Here is a 24,217-nt window from a genome sequence, read left to right on the forward strand (position 1 = left end):
TGATTCTCAGTTTCATACAATATTGGGGTCATGGAGCCCACTCTTGGAAGGCCTCTATGCATCATTTAAGTAATTTGAGTTCCAAATGCAGAGGGCTTGCAGGACTGGGACTGGCATACTGCTTTTGCACCAAAACACAGGAGGGCCAATGTAGTGTATCCATCAATATAAAAACAGGTGTATGGAGAAATGAGGCATGTACAAGCCCATACACAGTGACAGATCTTTAGATGAGTAAGGAATTGCCATCTTCAGCTAAAAAGTCAGCTCTGAATTTTTTTGCAAATGAACCTGGACCTAATTTTATATAGTTTTGCACCTTGTGTAGCCATTTACACTATTGTAACATTGGTGTAAAATTAGTGATCCCCTGACTTACACAGGTGATATTGTTTTACATACACTTACTACTCATTTTGCACGGGTGCAAATGACTCAGGATGTGCAAGGCAGTGGAGAATCACGTCTCAGAGGAATAAATTATTCCCATTATTTTGCTACCCAAATCCACAGTTCTTACTCAGTCAAATTCCCCTTGACTTCAGTGTGCCTGAATATGAACTTCAAGAGTGGACCAGTGAACTACAGTTAGTTTCTGGTTCATTCTATTTCCTAAATCTTCTAACAAGTTTGAGCATTTTTGTATGATGCATTCCAGCTAAAGAAATAAACAAGTGCCTAAGGGAGGTTGAGGATGAGGAAAGTTTAAGGCCCAGATCCTCAAACGGTATTTAGGCACCTAACTGGCATTGAAATCAATGGGAGTTAGGTGCCTAAATATCTTAGAGGATCTGGGCCTAAGAGCTTTAGTAAAGGTGAGTTTTAGCTCAGGTAGTGTTCAGGCAAAATGAAAATAATAGAGTTTATGATCATGTGAAATAGTTTGTAATCCTATGTGAAGTTAACTGATTGACACAAAGCTTCATTTCATACTGCAGTGGGAAAGTCTCCACAGGGGAATAAAACAAAATGGAAAAAGGAATGTAAGCAAATAAGTTGCAAGCATCAACTTTTTTTTAAACTAGGAAGCATTGACTTTTTCCTATCCAATATCCAATGAAGTCCTATGACTGTAATGAATCTGAATCATATTTCTGGGGATATATCTTCTGAGGGTAAAATTCATCCCACTGCAGAGGCCTCATAATATGCTCCTCGCTGAAGTATTGTTTAAAAGTTGCAGAGTGCCTTGTGTGTGTGCTACTGCACTAGGATAAATTTCACTCTCAGAGAACAAATGTAACTCTAATTTATGTTAATGAGTTATGCACATGCATTGACAGAAGACTATAATACTCCCTCTTGTGACAAAAAGTGCCATAATAGAAGAAGGAACTCTAGAGCTTTATCATAGCCCTAGGAGCTGATCCTCTACTCCTACTACTTCCAAACCAAACTGTGCAATGTGAGAACATTGTAGGCAGGCTGCAGCAAGTGCAGAAGGTGGGAGGAGAATTTTTAAAACTTAAGGGGAAAAAAAAAGAGTTTAAAAACATGGGACTCCTAATGAGAGACAAGAGAAAACATAGGATGGGAGGTGGGGTGGGGGAATTAAGATGTTGTGATTACTGTAGTCTTTGAGCTGGATTTAAGAGGAAATACTCTTCCCCTGTTTAAAATATATAGGTTAGCAAGGGCAGGAACAGGATAGGAGAAGAATTTTACCAATGGTAAATACTATTCAAGTACAGTGCACTCTAGTGATAGAGGAATAACCAAAGAATATTATTTTAAAGGTGACTTGATCAAGGACAACCTCAATCTCACATGTAGTTGACTGACAGAAACACTAAGGCCCATGCATTTTGATTCTCTGTGAATTATGGGTAGGGCCCTATCAAATTCACGGCTATGAAAAACACATCACGGACCATGAAATCTGGTCTTGTGTGTGCTTTTCCCCTATATTATACAGATTTCACAGGCGTGGGGGAGCAGCATTTCTCAAATTGGGGGTCCTGACCCAAAAGGGAGTTGCAGGGGGATCACAAGGTTATTTTAGGGGGGGTTACTGCCCTAATTTCTGTGTCGCCTTCAGAGGTGGGCAACTAGAGTGTGGCACCTGCTGACTGAGGGCCCAGCTCTGCAGAAGTAAGGGTGTCAATACCATGCCATGCCATGTCATACCATGCCATCCTTCTGTGCTGCTGCTGGCGGCGGCTCTGTCTTCAGAGCTGGGTTCCCAGCCAGCAGCTGCCACTCTCCAGCTGCCTAGTTCTGAAGGCAGTGTTTCCACCACCAGCAGCGCAGAAGTAAGGGTAGCGGTACTGCAACCCCCTCTACAATGATCTTGCAACCCCTGCCCCGCACAACTCCTTTTTGGGCCAGGGACCCTACAATTACAACACCATGGAAGTTCAGATTTAAATAGCTGAAATAATGAAATTTACTATTTTTTAAATCCTATGATCGTAAAAATGACCAAAACGGATCCTGAATTTAGTAGGGCCCTAATTATGGTTTGGTTGTCAGATAAGAGGGGTACTGTGTAACTGAAGGAGGCATCCTTAGGATGAGAAGCAAAACTGAGGTCTTGACCTCTCTGAGCCATTAAAAATTCCCTGACACTTTAAAATTCTTGATCAAATTCCAGTTCAGGAAAATTAATTTTTGCTTTCCTACGTTCCCCCGGTAGTTTAAATTGGACTGGACATTTTTCTTTACTGCCTATGCTAAAATATTGTGCCATTAGAGAGAAGCCATGTTCATCTGAGAGAGCTGGCTGCACGGGTGTGGTAGGCAAAGCGTTAGGATTTTTTAGCATGAAGAGTACTATAGAAATGTATAATATTGTGATTAGATGATCACAATTAAAGAAGCAGCTTCTTTTTCTGTGAGTTCTAACCCTGAGATCTGTATGCTAACACTCTCTGAGAAAGTACAGAATTAATAACAGGTTTCAGAGTAGCAGCCGTGTTAGTCTGTATTCGCAAAAAGAAAAGGAGGACTTGTGGCACCTTAGAGACTAACAAATTTATTAGAGCATAAGCTTTCGTGAGCTACAGCTCAATTTGTTAGAATTAATAACAGTATGAGTAAAATCCAAATAGTAATACTGAATTATCAATGTTGGGCCACGGATTGATTCTGTAATAAACTCAGTTAATGCAAACAGGGCAATGACGCTTGTAAAAAATATTCATTTTCTGAGCACTTTGCCCTCAGATAACGTATCTTCAGAGGCGGACCAAGGCAAGCTCTTCTTTTATATGAGCCATGAGAGCATCGACAGCGTAGAACCTAGGACCTGCACGTTCCCCGTCGCACGCGCTAACCACTCGCCCACCCCTCCAAGCTTCAACTTGCTCTACCTCCCTCTCTTCACTTCCTCAAATCCCTTCGCCGAGGAAGTGATTTTGACCGACAGTGGACTGAGTCAATGGGATTCTCTTCTGCGCTACTGGGAGGCGTGTTCACACGTCGCTTTCCTTGTCCAATCAGAAGCCCGCTGTGCAGCAGCCAATGGGAGCTCGCGGGCTGGCGCAAGTGGGGTGGGCGGCAGTTGGTTCGGTTGGAGGCGAGCGAAGCAGGGACCTTCCCGCCCGACCTCGGCTGGCCGCAGAGGAGACGGGGAGCAGCCGCTGAAGGTGAGGGACGCGCCGCCGGGCGGGACTCAAGGGGGGGGGGGGCGGAGGGTGCGCAGGCCCGCCACCCTCTCCGGCTGGGTCATCCTGGAGGGGCGGGGCCCGGGCGGGCCGGTGAGCGCTCCCCCTCCCGGTTTCCACTGGGCTAGTGATGGGGCTGCAGGGGGAATCGCCGGCCCCGCCTCCCCCCCCGCCTCCCCCCCCGTGACCCGGTATCACCCGGCGGCCGGGCTCGTGTGGGGAGCTCGGGGTGTGGGCCGCTGGGAGTGTCCTGCAGTCTCCAGGAAATAAAGGGTGTTTCCTGTGAGGAAACCCCCAGGAATAGGTCCAGCCAAACGGTCACCCCGGGGCGGGGGGCACCAGCCCCTGAGCCGGATGGGGGGCGCAGCTTGTGCCTGAGTGGGGTGGGGAGGTGCCGGAGGGCTAAGGAGCTGGGAGTTGAGGAGGGAGGGAGGCGGTGGATGGGGGCAGCGGGGGCGAGGGGGGAGGGAGGCGGTGGATGGGGGCAGCGGGGGCGAGGGGGGAGGGAGTTCGAGGTGGTGGATGGGGGCGAGGGGGGAGGGAGTTCGAGGTGGTGGATGTTGGGTCTGCTGCTTTGACCCACTGGCTCGTTTCTGTTCAGCACTAGGGGTTGCAGGGTCATTCCTCTCCCTGGCCCCACTCTGGGGTAGCTGAGCTGAGGAAGGTGAAGCTTCCCTTGGGGAAGTTTGGGGAGGGCAGGGCTAGAGGGGGGGGCAGGAGAATGACCCTGGGAAGGTTCTGATTCTGTACCCGGGAAGGTGAGAGCTGCTTGGGGAAGTTTAGTGAGCCATTTGGTAGGGAGGGGGGAGAATAGCCATAAAACTAAAGAGCACTCTCCCTTGCTCCCCAAATCCTAAGAAAATCTAACGCAGTATCTGGTTGTGATCCCAGACACCCCGCAAATAAAACAGTCAAGTGTAATTCTCCAGTGAGAGGAATTTGAGAGTGGGTGGTGTCTTCTGAATACCGGTAATGATGCAACTAGGCTGTGCTGCCTTCTGTCACCACCCTCTTCCTCTATGCTCCTTTTCCTTTTTTTCTAGAAAGAATCATTCTACAAAGTGAAATATCTTTTGACTTTGTTGGAAGTGAGCACCCAGAGTCTCTTTAATGTGGGTCGAGCCCACTGAGACTGACTGGCATCTACAGTATCTGTCTGACTGTGTCTGTCTTTTCCAGCCAGTTGGTTTAACTCTGGTTGAAGGTATTCAGAAGCTGGTATACCCAGTCTATACATGCTTCCTCTGCTGGCTCTCTTTGGTCTCCTTTGCTCTGAGAGAGAGAGAGAGAGAGAGAGATGTGAAAGGGGTCCCACCTACTTATTTACACAGTTTAAAACACTCAGCTTTCTTGGTGGCCCACCATTCTGATTAAAATCATAGACTGATTAAAGTATTTTTAACTTAGGATGTAAATTCATTTAGCCTATAATTATTCCAATAAGTTTGATAAGTCTTTTTCGTCATAGCTTGGTAAACAAGTCAGAGTGCTGTGTTAAATGTTCTTAATGTGTTCCTATCTACACCTGACTCCCATCCACAGACTAGTTGAAAGGTAGCTAATAAGGACTGTTTTCTCTTGTTCTCCATTGGAAACTTTCCTTTGTGCTCGTTTGAATGTAAATCAGGGCTTGGCCAGCTACTGTGCAAGGTTATGCCAACTAAAATACAAGGCCAATAGTTCAAAAAGGTTATAACAGGTGTACTAATGTTTTGCTGATATTGAGCTGTTGATGAAGGTGGCGATATTTGAGAAATGAGAGAAAATACTGTGGTGACTTAGGTTGTCTGTTGGTCTCTTTATTAAACTAGTCTAATATAATTAAGACAAGCTATGTAAAACCTTGGTTTTTTGCTCTCTTTGGGTTGAAACAAATATGACTGACTTAGTTTAATTTCTCATCTTTAAACTGAAATTATAAGGCAACATGCACATTCAGCATATAGAGCATTCTTAATTATGTTTTTAAATATTAAGTTTGATGATTGGTTTATCCTCCATACCACACTTTATCACTGTCTGTCTAGAATTACTTATCAGACTTAAATGTATACTCATTTGAGACAAAAATATATGTTCTTGTTATGACTAAACTAGCTTAAACAAGAGTGGGTGTTAGAACACACACACACTTAAAAGTAAAGATTGCTTGGGGAATGCAGTTTCATACCACAGGTCAAGCAGCAATACTTCAGAAATAAGACAGCATATACACACACATAGTTTGTGGTGAAGCAGGCTATTAATGGTTGACAGACACTTCAGATCTGTCTTGAAATAAAGTTTTGGTAGCATCCTTTTTCTCAGCTCGAGGCTCCTTCCCATCAAAAATGCATCTGACCTAAGGATCTATATCTATGATAGCTAAGGCTGAATTAACAAATACAATTGTTTTAATTGTATTGGTGGTGTTTGGTTAGTGATGTATGTCCGTGTGGACATGGATGATATAAAGCTTTTTATAGCCACATGTATCTGGGAAGGCCTGCATAATTCATGAGTTGTCCAAGTAAGTGGCAATAGTATTCTCCAGCATTGTACATCTCATTTTATTTTTTTATTTTAGTCTTTAGTTTACTTCCACTTTGTAAGTACATTTATATAATGACTTTCAGTTTATGCTGTGTCATACAACGTAGGATTTTATGCAATGGTCTTCCTGGCAAAATATTTGATCAGTGAATGTCTAGAAATAACTTTTTCAGAAAAATGTCTGAATGTAATACTTTTCCAACTTAGGGTGTCTCTGCTTGTTGTTTATACCAGTGGTTCTTGGGCTTGGGTTTATGGACCACTATTCTCTTTTTTCATAAAATGAAATATTTTGAGAACCAAGGGTCAGATTTGGGAAGGTGGGCAGTCCTTGAGGAAAAGGCTTAATTACAAAGTGGTCCACAGAATGGAAGTATAGAAAATTCTAGATGTTGATGTGATAATGCTGTCTTTTGTTAAAGTAGAAGCTCTCAAGACATCTGGCTAATAATGCAACAATTTTTTAGTTATCCAGGAGTATGTTGGTTTAAAAAAAAAAAAAAAGTCTTCAGTCTTAGTTACTGGACTTGTACCTTGAAAAAGTTGTTTCAAATAATGAGTGACTGACTCAGCTCAGGATGGTTGTATGCAAAGATGTCCTTAAGTTACTTGTGTTCTCTTCTGATTCTGGGTTGTTGAAAATGGCACAAGCTGCCACTGACCCTAAATGTCTTGTCTTCTGTGTTGGCCATTGAGAGGGGGTGATACAGAGCTTTATGACACCTCTGTCACTCAAAAATTGTCGTATGGTCAGGAGACCCTACAGGGGCTAAATAAAACAGAGTAATTTTCTGCTGTTGGAATGCTAGAACTTTCTTTATGTATTTCAGACTCGGGTCAGTTATTTCAGATGAATCTTTTGTGTAATAACTTTCTCAATTCCTAACTTTAAGTACGGGATTGTTGGGGTTTTTTTAAGCTAAAGAACATGTCAGTGGTTTGATACCTAGAATGTCCGCTGAGGTTGCATGAAATAAGTGCTCTCACACTATCTGTCATTAATGTAATTTTTAAACTTGTCTTCCACTCTCTCATTAAATATACAGATCACACTAGCGTATTATGTATTAGTGCAGTTTCAAGTGCACAATGGGTTAGCTTCCAAGAATCAATATTATTTTTCTGTGCTCATTTTTTCAAGAGCTATTTATCTGGCTGCATTAAACTCCCAGATGTGTTGGGTAAAGGGAAACTTTGGTGCATTTACTTTGACGGGTGCTCCTTTTAATTTGATTGATAGGCATACTGAGGAAAATAAGCAAATTTTCCTTGTTGTTGTCATACAGATATTAATATGCTAAAAGGCTGTGCTTAGCTGAAGTGGTTTCACAGATACCAGTTATTTATTAGGTTTTGTTTAAGATTAAACTAGTTTTTCCCTTCAAACAAATTATCAGTTTGGGGTTAACTTGAAATCAAGAGGAATTTCTTTTTGGTACATGAAGGGGAATAGAATAGGAAATAGCAATACCCATGTACTTGTGTACCGAGATACAGCTAAACACTGAATCTGTTTAGGTGGAACTGTGTGATTTTAATACTGTGCTGAAATGTGTAGTCTGGATGATTACCTCATCAGGATTGATAAATTATTTTGATTTGAAGTTGAACTTGAGAAGGCAGACAAGCTACTGTGGGTATTCGGTGAAAAACAATGAGTTTAGGATCTAGTTCAGAGTAGCAGCTGTTAGTCTGTATTCGCAAAAAGAAAAGGAGTACTTGTGGCACCTTAGAGACTAACAAATTTATTTGAGCATAAGCTTTCGTGAGCTACAGCTCACTTCATCGGATGCATGCAGTGGAAAATACAGTGGGGAGATTTATATACATAGAGAACATGAAACAATGGTGTTATCATACACACTGTAACGAGAGTGATCACTTAAGGTGAGCTATTACCAGCAGGAGAGCGGGGGGGGGGCTTTTGTAATGATAATCAAGGTGAGCCATTTCCAGAAGTTGTCAAGAACATCTGAGGAACCATAGGGGGTGGGGGGCAGAACAAACAAGGGGAAATAGTTTTACTTTGTGTAATGACCCATCCACTCCCCGTCTCTATTCAAGCTTAAGTTAATTGTATCCAGTTTTCAAATTAATTCCAATTCAGCAGTCTCTCGTTGGAGTCTGTTTTTGAAGCTTTTTTGTTGAAGAATTACCACTTTTAGGTCTGTAATCGAGTGACCAGAGAGATTGAAGTGTTCTCCAACTGTTTTTTGAATGTTATAATTCTTGACGTCTGATTTGTGTCCATTTATTCTTTTACGTAGATACTGTCCAGTTTGGCCAATGTACATGGCAAAGGGGCATTGCTGGCACGTGATGGCATATATCACATTGGTAGATGTGCAGGTGAACGAGCCTCTGATAGTGTGGCTGATGTGTTTAGGCCCTATGATGATGTCTCCTGAATAGATATGTGGACACAGTTGGCAACGGGCTTTGTTGCAAGGATAGGTTCCTGAGTTAGTGGTTCTGATGTGTGGTTGCTGGTGAGTATTTGCTTCAGGTTGGGGGGCTGTCTGTAAGAGTACCCAGAAGTCACCTACTATAGGACAGGCCCAACAAAGAAAATAACAGAACGCCACTAGCCATCACCTTCAGCCCCCAACTAAAACCTCTCCAACGCATCATCAAGGATGTACAACCTATCCTGAAGGACGACCCATCACTCTCACAGATCTTCGGAGACAGGCCAATCCTGGCTTACAGACAGTTGGAGAACACTTCAGTCTCTTTGGTCACTTGATTACAGACCTAAAAGTTGCAATTCTTCAACAAAAAACCTTCAAAAACAGACTCCAACGAGAGACTGCTGAATTGGAATTAATTTGAAAACTGGATACAATTAACTTAAGCTTGAATAGAGACTGGGAGTGGATGGGTCATTACACAAAGTAAAACTATTTCCCCTTGTTTGTTCTGCCCCCCACCCCCTATGGTTCCTCAGATGTTCTTGACAACTTCTGGAAATGGCCCACCTTGATTATCATTACAAAAGCCTCCCACCCCCTCCTGCTGGTAATAGCTCACCTTAAGTGATCACTCTCGTTACAGTATGTATGGTAACACCCATTGTTTCATGTTCTCTATGTATATAAATCTCCCCACTGTATTTTTCACTGAATGCATCTGATGAAGTGAGCTATAGCTTACGAAAGCTTATGCTCAAATAAATTTGTTAGTCTCTAAAGTGCCACATGTACTCATTTTCTTTTTTAGGATCTATGTTAGTAATGCAAAGGTCACCATATCTTGAATCTCATTATTCTTTTATCTGATATCCTGCAGGGAGACATGTTTGATGAGAGAAGGTTGGGGTAGAATCCGGACAGTAGGACAGAATTTCTGTGGTGTGTAAATGCAGAATCTCCCTTAGTGTGCACTTAAAATAATTTGAGCAATTCTGTCTGTTTGAACTGTTGTCAGCTATTCCACATGGGCATAGTATGATATTGAGTACACAGGATGTGTCAATATTTGAGAAGGTACCCAACCCTTATTGATAAACAGGTATAGAAATAGGTATGGATAAACATTCAAGAGTAAATAGTTGAGCTTGATCTGAGGAAAAAATAAAATACCTCTAAGGCTTTGTGATTATTGTTTCAACAGTTTAAATCATGCAAATATTTAAAAAATGCCCTGGCTCAGATACCACATTTGTGATCATGGTATAAATATTTTGACAGTGTTGGAAATCTGTATTTTGAAGAGTTTTTGGTTTTCGCTTAATGCAAGGCATTAACTCTTTCATGCTATTTATAGGGGACTGCTGGCAATTGAGCAAAGCATCTCAAGTGTCTTTGCTCTCTACCCAATAGTAAAGGGGGAAAGAAAGTAAGGTAACCTAGTTTATTATTCACTACTTCAGGAATGGAGAGGAAGAGAGCAGATGGAATGGAAAGAGCACATCAAAGCATAGTTCCAATCCTATTTTACATGCAACAGATCAGTGTTGAAACTAATTTCTCTTTTCAACACACTCCTTATGGGATATACTTACAGATGCAGAACAAAGGAAAAACAGATTCCACAGGAATATGTGCAAGATTTGTAGATAATCAGTGATATTGTAAACCCTTTTGGGAAAACACATGTTTAAAATCTTCTGACAACAATCACTATCCATATACCTGGAAATCATTTTGGACTCTAATTGCGAAGTATAAGATGTCTACTAATTCTGAAATTGAATGAATGTGATGTTGTAATCTTCACTACAAAGTGATTTGTTTGCAGTAACTTGATATTCATTGTGTCTATATCATCCTGTGTTTGATGTGATGGCAATAGCACAAGCATCTGACTTATTAATTTGATGGACTTGTTCTTTGATGTACCATGTTAAACTTGGGTCTGCTGAGTAGCAGCATGCTGCACTGCTTTTTAACTGTTGTGCCAACTGCAGATAAGTATTTGCTAAGTTTCCAAAGGAATGACCACATTAACTGTAAAAGCGGCAGAGAGTCCTGTGGCACCTTATAGACTAACAGACGTATTGGAGCATGAGCTTTCGTGGGTGAATACATCCGACGAAGTGGGTATTCACCCACGAAGCTCATGCTCCAATACGTCTGTTAGTCTATAAGGTGCCACAGGACTCTTAGTCTGGATCTGAAAAAGCGGCAAACCCGGCTACCTCTCTGGAGCGTTAACTGGTAACTCATGTCACAGCATGCTGCTTTCTGGAGGGCCATAGCAGAATATAGTCAATTCAACATGACCTCTGGGATCTGAAAATAACTTTTAACTGTTTGTACACTATGCCTTTCCTAGCATAGTTAGTATAGTCACTAGGCACATAGTGAAGTACAGGTTTCAGAGTAGCAGCCGTGTTAGTCTGTATTCGCAAAAAGAAAAGGAGTACCGGTGGCACCTTAGAGACTAACAAATTTATTAGAGCATAAGCTTTCGTGAGCTACAGCTCCGATGCATCCGATGAAGTGAGCTGTAGCTCACGAAAGCTTATGCTCTAATAAATTTGTTAGTCTCTAAGGTGCCACAAGTACTCCTTTTCTTTTTGCGAATACAGACTAACACGGCTGCTACTCTGAAACCAGCTACAGCTGTGTAAAAGGAGCTTAATTGGTCCTTCTGCTTCACCTGAAAGATGGCTGATTGGCACTCCCATCAGCTTTAACCAGGTCTATGACTATGTGTAGATGAGACCAGCCTTTAACAACTTCTAGCATGACAATATGTTAGAGGCTGCAGATAATGTTCTCTACCAATAGGGTTAGAGGAATGGACATCTCTTGCAGAGTAGAAAGCATAAATGATCTTGTCACCTAGAATTTTTTTTCAAGAAAATGGAAGACTTAGATTTCAGTTTGAAATTAACTTTGAAAACTCACAAAGAACAACTTTGTCTGATGGGCTATGTAAATATTCAATATAAAGTATGTACTCCAGATGTGTTACTAGACCCCAAAATAATTGTTTTCTGAGTTTTTCTGAAAGATGGTTATGGTGTAGCAAGGGCCAGTTTCATATACTGTGTGCTTCATACCTATCATAGCTCACTTTCGGGAATAAGTGTCCAAAAGAATGGACTGTCAGTGAAGATTGAGATAAATGATTTTTTTGTTAATGAGAAAAACTAATCCTTTCTGTTGTACATTAAGTTGTAAATATGATTCCAAAGAATTATGCTGGCAGTACCACTGGTCCCCCCTCCCCCCCCAACTAATTAATTGAATGCAAAACTACACCAGGAATGGAATGTTGGTGTTCTGCTAAATGAATTAAGGTTAAATGAAGCTATCCAATTTCTACACAAATAAAATGAGCACTAGTGATGTAATGTGGAAGTCTTTTTTTCTGGAGGTGTGTGACAACTAGCTGAAGTGTAGTCCAACGCATATTATCTGCAGGATACGATTGTACGGGCTAACGTAGTGGAAAATTGGAATGAGGTTTTTTTTGATTCGTTCCCTTTTCTCCTCCTTCTATATTTTTTTTCCTTCTTGCTGTTTTATAGATTCAAATATATCTGAAACATCCACCTAAGGATATGTCTGTTATCTAATATCTGTCATCTTGTATAGTGCTGTTTGTAGACGGGGATTGACATTTTGTAGAAGTGCCTACTGATGTCATTTTATACATGTAATCTTTGACTCTTGCTTTTGTGTAATTTAAAAGGATAAATAACTTGAATTATCCAATTGCACACAGTATAAACGCCAACAGTACATTGCGTTTGTAAGACTAGTTAAATATTAGGGTTCCTAGAGCTTTTGTATAAGTGTTTGTTTAAATCTTAATAAATAAAAGCTTTTATGCCAAATGCTGCTGAGGACGTATCAGACAGTGGTAAAGATTGCATAAATACAGAAGAGACACTCGTAGCTGAATTCCATTGTTCTTCCATAATTCAAGTTATGGGAATTGCTTTCTTAAAGGGATGATGTATAGGCGCACTTGCTTTAAGTTTTGAATTATCATGCATGTATTGGGTCTTCACTGAATTTAAATGCATAACACCATATAACAGGTTAAAAGTTGTCAACTCTGTACTATAAACTAAAGGGATGCTGAAAATAGTTCAGATCCAAAACTCTCAAAATTGAAGGCATGCAAAACCTCTTGTACTCATGGAACCCTGCAGTATTGTGCTAATGCATGAGAACCAGAAACCGGAACTGACAAGTGATTCTGTCTCTCTCTCTCTCCCCCCACTTCCCCCAAGCTGAATGAAATTCAAAGTATAAAGGAAGAAAGCCTCAAACAGTTTATTTCTAAAAATCTTTAGCTGTAAAGAGCTGTGTGCATGTATGTGTTTGCTGCTAAGTATTCTTGTCTTACAAACGCTATGTATTAAAGTAAACTCTAAACAGTATATAAAGGTACCCTAGCAGCTGCACAGGTAAAATTGCACTGAGATTTCAGTTAATGCCAGATTAAAATTCTTCTATTTTCCTCTCTTTAATCATTAACAGTTGGAGACTATATTCAAGCCTACTAGTGCAAAGGACAGTTCTTCGTTGAGCACTGGTCCCTATGCATATTGCACACACAGATATGGATGCACCTGAGACTGGAGATTTGTAGCAAATAGTGTCTGTTGATCTGCGCCTATCCAGTTGTCATTCTTGTCCTTTGAACTGAGGCCATAAATGATGGTGTGGGCCAGTGCCTTTCCAGTTTCTTCTTACTACCTCATGGTTTGAGTCAAAATCCCCTGAACCCTATACAATCCTCCTCTGTTACAGAAACTGTAAATATACATAGTTTTTAGTAAGATTAGACATACTGTTTTTTATATAGATAATATAGTTGTCTAGTTCCTTCCTGCCTTGGGAAGATTCTCTCCACAAAAAAAGGCTATACCCAGATGCCTGTGGTTTAAGAGTGGTATATCCTGCCCTCGCTCCTGCTCTATCATAGATGAACACCAATATTGTCTTGGGGAGGCTCACGTTGCTGCCAGTTTCAGCATATGCTGTTCCTTCCTTCCCTTGAACCTGTAAAGGATAAGAGCTCCATGTATAGACACACCCTGTGGAGACAAGGCCATGAGACCCCAGTTAGACTTGGTGTAAAGATGCTGGTTCTAGTGGGACCCAACCAACAGTGCCAATTCAAGACAAATTGCTTAGAGCACAGCAGTTACAGCCCAAGGCTGGAGTTCCTTTACTAATTAAGGCAAACCAAACCAGCCAAATGGAGAAGACGGTGGTTTTACCCCACTGGCTAACCATAAGTCACACAAGCAATTCCCTTAGACACTCCTGTTTCCCAGTATCATCACCAGTGCCACTCGTTATGGGGACAAATGGTAATGAAAATCAATGCCCCAGTAAAAAAGAAAAGATTCTCTCGATCCCAAAGGACCAAGCCCCAGACCCAGGTCAGTATAACAAATCTTGCCTATAAATCGCGCTGTTGCCAATCCTTTAGAATCTAAAGGTTTATTCATAAAAGGAAAAAGATACAGATGAGCACTAGAATTGGTTAAGTGGAATCAATTACATACAGTAATGGCATAGTTCTTGGTTCAGGCTTGTAGCAGTGTTAGAATAAACTTCAGGTTCAAATCAAGTCTCTGGAGTACATCCACAGCTGGGATGGGTCATTCAGTCCTTTGTTCAAAGTTTCAGTTTGTAGCAAAGCCCTCCAGAGGTCAGAAGCAGGATTGAAGACCAGATGGAGATGAGGTATCTGCCTTTTACAGTCTCTTACCATGTGGTCTTAGCATGTCCTTGGGACAAAGAAAGCAATCCAGCACATGGCATAGAAAAATCTTAGAGTTCTGTCCATAGGCAGGTCCCTGCATATCTTGCTGAGTCACAAGGTGTGTCTGCCTTCTCTCACAACATTCCACGCAAAGATGGACTACAAGCCATCAGGAACAGTATCCCCGATAATGTCATGGCTAACCTAGTGGCTGAACTTTGTGACTTTGTCCCTCACCCATAACTATTTCACATTTGGGGACAATATATACCTTCAAATCAGCAGCACTGTGATGGGTACCCGCATGGCCCCACAGTACGCCAACATTTTTATGGCTGACTTAGAACAACGCTTCCTCAGTTCTCGTCCCCTAATGCCCCTACTCTACTTGCGCTACATTGATGACATCTTCATCATCTGGACCCATGGAAAAGAAGCCCTTGAGGAATTCCACCCTGATTTCAACAATTTCCATCCCACCATCAACCTCAGCCTGGACTAGTCCTCACGAGAGATCCACTTCCTGGACACTCCGGTGCTAATAAGCGATGGTCACATAAACACCACCCTATACCGGAAACCTACTGACCGGCTATTCCTACCTACATGCCTCCCAGCTTTCACCCAGATCATGCTACACGATCCATTGTCTACAACCAAGCTCTACGATATACAACCGCATTTGCTCCAACCCCTCAGACAAACAACTACAAGATCTCTATCAAGCATTCTTACAACTACAATACCCACCTACTGAAGTGAAGAAACAGATAGCAGAGCCAGAAGAGTACCCAGAAGTCACCTACTACAGGTCAGGCCCAACAAAGAAAATAACAGAAGGCCACTAGCCATCACTTTCAGCCCCCAACTAAAACCTCTCCAACGCATCATCAAGGATGTACAACCTATCCTGAAGGATGACCCATCACTCTCACAGATCTTGGGAGACAGGCCAGACTTTGCTTACAGACAGCCTCCCAACCTGAAGCAAATACTCACCAACAACCACACAGCACACAACAGAACCACTAACTCAGGAACCTATCCTTGCAACAAAGCCCGTTGCCAACTCTGTCCACATATCTATTCAGGGGACACCATCATAGGGCCTAATCACATCAGCCACACTATCAGAGGCTCATTCACCTGCACATCTACCAATGTGATACATGTGCCAGCAATGCCCCTCTGCCATGTACATTGGTCAAACTGGACAGTCTCTACGTAAAAGAATAAATGGACACAAATCAGACATCAAGAATTATAACATTCAAAAACCAGTTGGAGAACACTTCAATCTCTCTGGTCACTTGATTACAGACCTGAGAGTGGCTATTCTTCAACAAAAAACCTTCAAAAACAGACTCGAACGAGAGACTGCTGAATTGGAATTAATTTGAAAACTGGATACAATTAACTTAAGCTTGAATAGAGACTGGGAGTGGATGGGTCATTACACAAAAAGTTATTTTCCCCATGTTATTTCCCCCCTCCCTCCCCCACTGTTCCTCAGATGTTCTTGTCAACTGCTGGAAATAGCCCACCTTAATTATCACCACAAAAGGTTTTCTTCCTTCCTCCCCACCTGCTGGTAATAGCTCATCTTAAGTGATCACTCTCCTTACAGTGTGTATGGTAATACCCATTGTTTCATGTTCTCTGTGTGTATATAAATCTCCCCACTGAATTTTCCACTGAATGCATCCGAAGAAGCGAGCTGTAGCTCACGAAAGCTTATGCTCAAATAAATTTGTTAGTCTCTAAGGTGCCACAAGTACTCCTTTTCTTTTTTGCGAATACAGACTAACACGGATGCTACTCTGAACCTGCCTTCTCTCAATGGGTCAGTTGTACAGCTAATGGTTCTTAATGGGCCATCAAGCAGGCTAGGCAGAGCTGACACCAACTTGTCTTGGATGTCACCCAGAAGCATAGCATAAGTTTGAAATACAGACAGTATAGAGCCAATATTCATAACTTCAACTACTAAAATGATACACATATACAGGTAGCATAATTATAAGCAGCCAATCATAACCTTCCCATAGACCCCTCACATGACAACCTTTGTACAATATTTGCTGCAAATACATAACAGCGATCTATATGGTTACAGATTCTGTCAATGTCATACCCAGGCTGAGAAGACTGTCCTCGTGCAGCAACCTCGGATGCTGAGCAGTGTCTCTCCCTGAGCACGAGCTCTGGAGAAGAGATCAAAACCCTCAAGCCTCAGAAACCCTCTCAGAGTATGGAATATAAACATAAGGACAGATCAACGTTCAGATCTGCCTCTAAGGGCATGGCTACACTTGCAGATGTTGAGCGCTTTGAGTGAAACCCGCTTTCGGAGAGTGTAGTAGGGAAAGCACTGCAGTCTGTCCACACTGACAGCTGCAAGCGCACTGGTGTGGCCACATTTGCAGCACTTGCAGCGGCACTGGGAGTGGTGCATTATGGGCAGCTATCCCACAGAGCACCTCTTCCCATTCTGGTGCTGTGGCTTGTGGGAAGGTGGGGCGGGGCATTCTAGGTCCTGTCCCAACACCGAGTGATGCATCGGTTCACAACCCAGCAATCCCTGTGCTTCCGTCCACATTTGGCACCATCTTTCAACGTTTTTTTGAACTGTGCGCTCTGTCTTCCCTTTTGGTGTGCGGGAATGGAGCCCGAACTGCTGAGAAATATGCTGATGAGTCTCGCCAGCATGTCACGTTTGGCAGTCGAGTTATTTCTTATGGTCCAAAGTGACAGTGAGGGCTCCAACGATATCTACTTGAGGAACGCATATGAGGCTCATGGACATGTTCACCACCGTGGAACACCACTTTTTGACTTGGGAAACAAGCACTCAGTGGTGGGATCACATCGTCATGCAAGTCTGGGATGAGGAGCAGTGGCTGCAGAACTTTTGGCTGAGAAAAGCCACTTTCATGGGACTGTGTGAGGAGCTCGCCCTCTCGCTGTGGCGCAAGGATACGAGATTGAGAGCTGCCCTGATGGTGGAGAAGCGGGTGGCTATTGCAATCTGAAAGCTGGCAACTCCAGACAGCTACCGATTAGTCGCTAACCAGTTTGGAGTGGGAAAGTCGACTGTTGGAATCTTGTTGATGCAAGTTTGTAGGGCCATTTATTGCATCCTGCTCAGAAGAACCCTGACTCTGGGTAATGTGCATGACATTGTGGCTGGCTTTGCACAAATGGGTTTCCCTAACTGCGGAGGGGCGATAGATGGCACACACATTCCAATTCTGGCACAAGCTCATCTTGCCTCAGAGTACGTTAATTGGAAGGGGTATTTCTCTATGGTTCTCCAGGCACTTGTGGATCGCCGTGGGTGTTTCATTGACATTAATGCAGGCTGGCCTGCAAAGGTGTATGACGCACGCATCTTTTGGAACACTGGCCTGTTCAGGAAGCTGCAAGCCAGGACTTTTTTCCCCAGACCAGAAGATCACCGTAGGGGAAGTCTAAATGCCCATTGTGATCCTTGGAGACCCGCTTACCCTTAATGCCGTGGCTCATGAAACACTACACAGGGAGCCTTGACAGCAGCAAGGAGAGATTCAACAACAGGCTGAGCTGGTGCAGAATGACTGTGGAGTGCCCTTTTGGCCATTTAAAGGGCTGCTGGTGCTCTCTGTATGGGGAAACTGGACCTGGCCGATGACTGCATCCCCGCATAATGACAGGTTTCAGAGTAGCAGCCGTGTTAGTCTGTATTCGCAAAAAGAAAAGGAGTACTTGTGGCACTTAGAGACTAACACATTTATTTGAGCTTGAGCTTTCGTGAGCTACAGCTCATGTGCTGTACCCTCCATAACATTTGTGAAGGGAAGGGTGAATGATTCACTCAGGCATGGAACTCGGAGGTTCAACACCTGGAGGCTGATTTTGTACAGCCAGAGAGCAGGGCTATTAGAGGGGCCCAGTGTGGGGCTGCAAGGATTAGGGATGCTTTGCAGGAGCAATTTGAGGCTGAAAGCCACCACTAATGTCTGGTGCCCTGCACGGGGGTGAAGTGCAGTGGTTCCAATGTTAGTAGGAATCTGTGTTTGCTATGCTGCCTTGCAGTGCCTGTTGCTTTCCTGACCTAGAGTCTCTTATATTTTTTTTGCATAAAGAAGAATGTTTTCAAAGCCAAAAAATCCATTTATTGAAAAGAGACACAACTGTTTGGGAAACAGAAAGGGCAAGGGGGTGGGGTGGGGAACAGTACAATCACAGATTTGCGTATGTCCTGTTATCATACTCAGCCTTCCTGTCTGGAATACTGTGCAATGAGTGCTGATCTTCAGGATGGCTATACTGCATGGTGATGGGGGTTGTGTGCAGTGGGTAAGGTTTGTAGTTTTCAGGGCTGGGTGGTGAAGCTACAGGTGTTGGAGGCAGCTGGTGGTAGTAAGAACCCAGATGTTAGAGGAAGTGGGTTGGAAGTGACATAGGGGCACAAGGGAAAGAGTTTTGGGACAAGGGCTGCAGGGGGGGTTGGGCATGGTAGTGCTCCGCCTGCATGGCTACGAGCACCTGGATCGAGTCCGCTTGGCATTCCATTATGCTTATCAGCTGATCTGTGCTTTGCAGCCGGAGCACCGTGCTTTTGTGCCGGCGCTCCTCATTCTGCTGGCGGATCCTCCTTTCACTATCCCGCCACTCCTGAACTTTTTGATTTTCATTACTTGAATGCTGCATTACTTCATGCAACATGTCTTCCTTGCTTCTGCGTGGTCTCTTTCTGATTCTTTGGGGTCTTTCGGCCCGTGATAACATGGGCAGCTGAGATCTCAAGGTTGTATCTGTAAAGGCAAAATGCAACACTTAACAGAGGCAGCATTGTTCACACCAATCAGAGCAATGATTCCCCCTAACTTAAGGACAAGCACAGTCTACACAATAGCATAATTTTCCCGTCCCAAAGTGAGCGCATGTAACCCACGGGAGCCCCAAAATGGTGAGTAAGCACAGGGTCAAGCGTGACTGATTGTTTCATGGCTGTTCTGTCCTCTGGGTTTCTGTGCCTTGGGGAGAGCCAACAGCGGCGGGGGCCCCTATACTGAACATTGTCCCCACATTTTCTACAGGAGTTCATCCTGGAAGATACCTTGCTGCTGAGGGTGACCTGGAAGCAAGAAAGGGTCTTCCACTGCAATGCGGCTTCTGCCCTGGCCCATTTACAGCTTGCCTGTGTGCAGCAATGGTAGTCTTTTCCCCCCGCCCCCTCACAGCACAGTGGAGCGGACAAGTTAGCCTTAGTGGCACAAGGACCACAGTGGCTCTCCCAAGAAACCTGCACAAGTGCATTGTCCAAGTTCTGGGTGAGACCTTTGAAGAGATCACTGAGGCAGATTACTGCGATATGAGAGAGCACATCAACACCCTATTCTGCGTTCTAGGCATTTATGCGGCACTAACCCTCCTCACCCCAAGAGCCCACACCAAATAACTTCCTTCCCAAAATAAAAGCCGCTTACCGGGAGCTTCCTCTGGTGTTCGTCCTTCCCCAAGCACCGGCTGCCATGACTGGCTACCTTCCTCCTGGCTTGAGAGTAGCTCCTGGCTGCATGCATCTCGGGATTCTGGGGTGTCTTCGTCCACCTCAGCACCCTCACTCCCACTTTGCTGCTGCTCCTCTTCCTTTCTTTGCCTTGTTGAACTGGGCTCTGAAGTGTCCACGGTGGTACTCGGAGTGGAAGTGGGGTTGCCCCCAAGTATAGAGTCCAGCTCTTTGTAGAAATGGCAGGTCGCAGGGGCAGTACTGGAGCAGCTGTTTGCCTCACGGGCTTTGTAGTAGGCATTCCGCAGCTTCTTCACTTTAATCCTGCAGTGCAGTGTGTCCCGGGCATGGCCCCTTTCCATCATGTCCCTTGATATCTGCCCAAAGGTATCGAGCACAGCTGGGACTGGACAGCTTCCTCCCCCCCCAAACACTGAGGTCCAGCACCTTGCCATTGCTCCATATTGGGGATCGCCTGGTGTGTGGAGGCAAGGTCACCTGGAGAGATTCGCTGAGAGCTCTCCAAGCCTGGCTGAGCAAACAGGAAGGGGATTTTCAAAATTCCCAGAGAATTTAAAGGGTGGGTCTGATGGTTGGTCACCTGAGGGCAGGGCAGTAGAGTTTAAAGTGATGACTAGAGTGACTAGAACAGGCATTGCTTTAGTGGGGGCGCACAAAACGTTATTCCACTTGCCGAGGTGGAGTATCAGGAGCGCTCTAGCTGTGGAGTCGGAGCGCTCTACGTGCCTTGCCAGTGTGGACAGGTAGTGAGCTAGTGTGCCTGGGGCTCCTTTAATACGCTCTAAGTTGTAGTGTAACCAAACCCTCAAACAGAAGACAAACCACCTCCCAAGCCAGCTGTCAACCAAGTCAAGTGGATTATTACCTAGTTAAATGGCCATCCTTTTTCAGGAAGAAGAATGCAAGCAAGAACTTTACATATTGATGATAGAACTACAGGCGAGGGGGTCTTTACGCACCCTCCTCCCCCACTGTGTAAACAGACTGGCTGTTGCCCGAACCCCAGCTGGAGATAATCCTCAAAGAGGGGAGAATGGTCTAAGAATAGAGACCACACACATTACCTCTCTGCTCAGGGTAGCAACAATGCCTAAAGAGACACTGAACTGGGGGAGGGGTCCTGTCCTGGAGGCTTTCAACTAGTAAACACTGCAAAAAACATGTGGTGAGAAAAATCTTTGCTTTGAATCCATTTAGATTGCTAAATTAGGTATTAGTTTGCGTTTTCTTATTTTCTTTGTGACCAATTCTGATGCCTCATTACTCGTAATAATTTATCTTTCTGTAGTTAATACACTGGTTTAGATAAAACAAATTTATTTGGATTGAAGTGTTTAAGAACCACCACTTGTGACAACAAGGTATGTGCATATCGTTTTCCATTGATGAAGTGACAGACTTTATATGAGCTTGCGTTGTCTAGTAGAGAGCTGGGCAGTACAAGATGCACATTTCTGGGGAAAGGTCTGGGACTGGAAGTTTGTTGGTGTTGCCCTACGTATAATTCATGAATGGCTGGCCAGAGCATTCATGTAATTCAGTTGGGAATGATTTTGCATGCTAGAGGCTGTGTGTGAAATGGCAAGGAGTGGTTCTCACAGCAAAACAGTGTAAAAGGCACCCCACATTGGAGAATTAAGGGGACAACTATTCAACAGTTCAGATTGTACCTTGGGGAGTGTCACGACCTTATCCATAATCCCCTCTTCTATCTGGACCAGTTCTCCTCAGAGTCTTTTTTTGACACCAGAAGAGACTACCTTGTGGGAAAGAGGATCCTCCCCTACCACGTCCACTAGCTAGAGCATTATCCCTCTGGTGCTGTCAGCCTCACAGGGTGGAACAGGAACTTAACTTTTCATTGGACAAATCTGATGTTCCTGTTGAACCTTTACCTCCGAAGAAGATGAGTCTAACCTTTTAGTGTCCTCAACTTCTGTACATTGAAGCTTCAGGGCTTCTCCGTAGCATTACTTATTGATGTGCAGGGGAAGCTGACTCTGGAAGTCCTGGGGTGGGAGGGAATGGGCTGTACATAGAAGGTGAACATGGGGTTGGGGAACATGAGGGTTTCTGATGTGAGCTGGATGGTGGGAGAGAAGCAGGGCCAGAGAAGAGCTGCACTTGAATGAACCTTCTATTTTGATGAGATTTGGGATGTTTACTCAGAGCATAGAGTTCATTGGCACAATGTTAGATCCAAGGTGGCAAGAGTATATTTACTTCAGTAGAGGTTTCAGACTGTGGTCAACCTCATAGTGTTCACCCCAGTGCTCCAGAGAAGTCTTCTCAGATTCACAGGACATATGGCAGTATGTACTTACTTTACACAGTATTCTAGACTGCATCTTTGACCTTTACAAGGGTGTTTGAGATAAGTGTATCTGCCCAACAAGCACAGCATGGATTGCTTGGTTACTATCCCTCAAAGTCCTCTCTCTGACAGGGACCTTATGGTATCCACCGGCAGAGGGGTGTGTAGGGTTACAAGGTCTAGTATTTGTGTGTGTGTGTGTGTGTGTGTGTGTGTGTGTGTGTGTATAATATACACAAAATATTTCTCCAAAGGTGTCTTTTAACATCTGCTGAAAGCTTGTCACACGGGTCATCGTAGTAATTTCAAAGTGTACGTTACACACACACACACTCTCTCTCTCTCTCTCTCTCTCTCTCTCTCTCTCTCTCTCTCTCTCTCTCTCTCTCTCTCTCTCTCTCTCTCTCTCTCTCTCTCTCTCTGAAAATTATGTTTTTAAGGTCTGTGAATTGGGGCTGATAGCCAGAAAGTGAAAAGTGGGTTTCTTTCAGGCAGAAGATGCTTATCTATCTATCTATCTATCTATCTATCGATCTATCTGGGTATATGTAGATTGAATATTGTAATCTTCACAATGAACACCTACCTACAGTCTGAGCAAAATGCTAATCAAATGATTGCAAAATCTTGAGAGGAGATTCTAGACAGGAAGAAACAAGTAGCGGAGGGTTACCCTGTTTAAAAGTGAAGACAGTAGATCATTGGAATGACATCTGGGGGGTGGAGAAGTACGCCGTTATCCTTCACCAAGGGTATAGGCTGCCAGCTGGCTTGTCTTATGGATGGAGGGTCCCAGCCTGTCTGTCTGTTAGATGCTGGGAGAGAAACTTTGGGGGAGCTAATCTTTTATGACATGGGAATTTCTTAAGTTTAGGCTCTAAAAAATGTTATGATTTTATTTTCTATGTAACCATTTTTTTTAATTCTACTTCTCAAATCTATTTTTTGTTAAATAAACTTCTACTGTTTGTTATAAATACGTCTAAGTGCTCTGTGATGAGCAGAGTGGTGATCCTGAGGTGTATCTGGTAAACTGGTGCGTACTATTCCTTTGGGAGTAGAAGATCTGGGAATTCTGAGTGTCCAGTACATTGGGGATGGGCACTCCAGGAGGTGCTTGAAGGACTCAGTAGAGTGTGCGTATTCTTAACCTGTAAAGAGAGAGCAGAACCAGAAGAGGTTCATCAAAAGCTGGTGTTTGTGTTGCTGGAGGCTGGTGGTGTAGGGAAATTAATCCATCGCAGGCACAGACAAAGCTTCCTCATGTTGAAGGGCAGGTGGTAGTGAGGTGCCTAACAACCCTGGGTACCCTGGAAAGTGTATCAGTGTCCTCATCAAATTGAGGATGGATTCAACACAGGTGTGCAGTGGAATGTCATTTCCAGTACTGCTACCAACAGAGATTCTAGTTGCACGTCTCCACCCAAGCTGTGGAGTGTCACAGTTTAGGGTAACTACAGCTGTATTTCCCCTCTGTGGTCCAGCCAGGCACTCTCCTCTAGGTTTCTGGCTCCTCGGCTGTCACCTTTCTTGGGCAGAGACTTGCATCTCTCTCCTTCCTGCACAGTTCCCTGCCTACACTTCAAATTTCCCGGCAAGTAAATTACCCAAGCAGGCCTGCTTTTACTTTCTCCTCAGAGGTTATAAACAGCATACCGTATATACTCGTTCATGAGTTGAATATTTTTGGTAAAAAAGTGACACATCAAAGAGCAGAGGCTTATAAATGGGTCTACACCAAAATTTGATTTTAAACTCTATGAAATCATTGAATTGAATATCTAATTATCGTTTTGTTTACCTGGAGCATCTGCAGGCATGGAGCCCCTCAGTTCCCTGTGGCGGCAGTTCGCTGTTCCCAGCTAATGGGAGCTGCGAGAAGTGGCACAAAAGGTAATTGCCCAGTTATAAGTTCTGACACAGCTTTTCCTAAGCAAGCACATTGAGTCTTAAAGTGAAAGCATTACAGAGAAAACATATTACAACAGTAAGAGATCCTACGTATATGCTAATAAGCTTATCAGAGATCACCCCAGCTCCGGTAGGAGTCACTCCTTCAATCCCTACACAGGA

The 24,217-nt window shown here is 43.7% G+C and overlaps 1 protein-coding gene across 8 annotated transcripts in view; it reads left to right on the forward strand.

The window, feature by feature from the left end:
* Positions 1 to 3,427: 3,427 nt before the first annotated feature.
* PACSIN2 (protein kinase C and casein kinase substrate in neurons 2) overlaps positions 3,428 to 24,217 on the forward strand; it is a 123,420-nt gene continuing 102,630 nt past the window's right edge. For 2 of the 8 annotated variants that reach the window (XM_038377308.2, XM_038377373.2), the window contains exon 1: positions 3,440 to 3,587. The gene's annotated coding sequence lies outside the window, so the exon portion shown is untranslated. Of the gene's footprint in view, positions 3,588 to 3,777; positions 3,910 to 4,786; positions 4,810 to 24,217 lie in introns of those variants that run through there. The other 6 variants (XM_038377337.2, XM_043515859.1, XM_043515882.1 and 3 more) reach the window with 6 other exon arrangements.

This window comes from Dermochelys coriacea, chromosome 1 (genome assembly GCF_009764565.3).
Source record: "Dermochelys coriacea isolate rDerCor1 chromosome 1, rDerCor1.pri.v4, whole genome shotgun sequence".
NCBI lineage: Eukaryota > Metazoa > Chordata > Testudines > Dermochelyidae > Dermochelys > Dermochelys coriacea.